The sequence below is a fragment of the Egretta garzetta genome, unplaced genomic scaffold (assembly GCF_000687185.1).
Source record: "Egretta garzetta isolate BGI_Z169 unplaced genomic scaffold, ASM68718v1 scaffold539, whole genome shotgun sequence".
Taxonomy (NCBI): Eukaryota; Metazoa; Chordata; class Aves; order Pelecaniformes; family Ardeidae; genus Egretta; species Egretta garzetta.
In genome coordinates, this window is record NW_009260760.1 from 1,825,670 (window position 1) to 1,826,124 (window position 455).

General features: G+C 43.7%; 1 protein-coding gene across 1 annotated transcript in view; it reads right to left on the bottom strand.

Annotated features, from left to right (window-relative positions):
• OSBPL6 (oxysterol binding protein like 6) overlaps nucleotides 1-455 on the bottom strand; it is a 50,536-nt gene that overhangs the window by 35,422 nt on the left and 14,659 nt on the right. The gene's annotated exons all lie outside the window — the stretch shown is intronic.

Genomic DNA, 455 nt, shown 5'->3' on the forward strand with positions numbered 1-455 from the left:
AAACTATGAGTCCCCTGGGGCGAGCAGAGAATCTTTCTCCACAACTCTGCCAACTGATTCTTCACCATATTGATTTCTCCTTTAGAAGATCAGCTGCAGGCATAAGTCTTTTATCTACTAGATAACATCAGTATTGATTACTTCTCAGTTAGAAATCACACACTCTCATATCCCTATTCATTTAAACAAAAGGCCTGATACAGAAGGACACAAGGAGCCACTATTCAGTGCAATGTGGATCTGTCTTCTGCTGCACCAGTGCAACAAGCTATTCTTAAAACCACCCTGACATTCCTAACCGTGCCTCATCCCACAGGTTTCGTGTGATGAGGTATGCCCAATACAAGGGATGTTCTGCAAGAGCAGCCAGAAATGGGGCAAACCAGAGTGAAAGTGATATTCTTGAAGGGTCCTCATCCAATGCCGATTCTCAAGTACAGCACCAGTACTTTAGG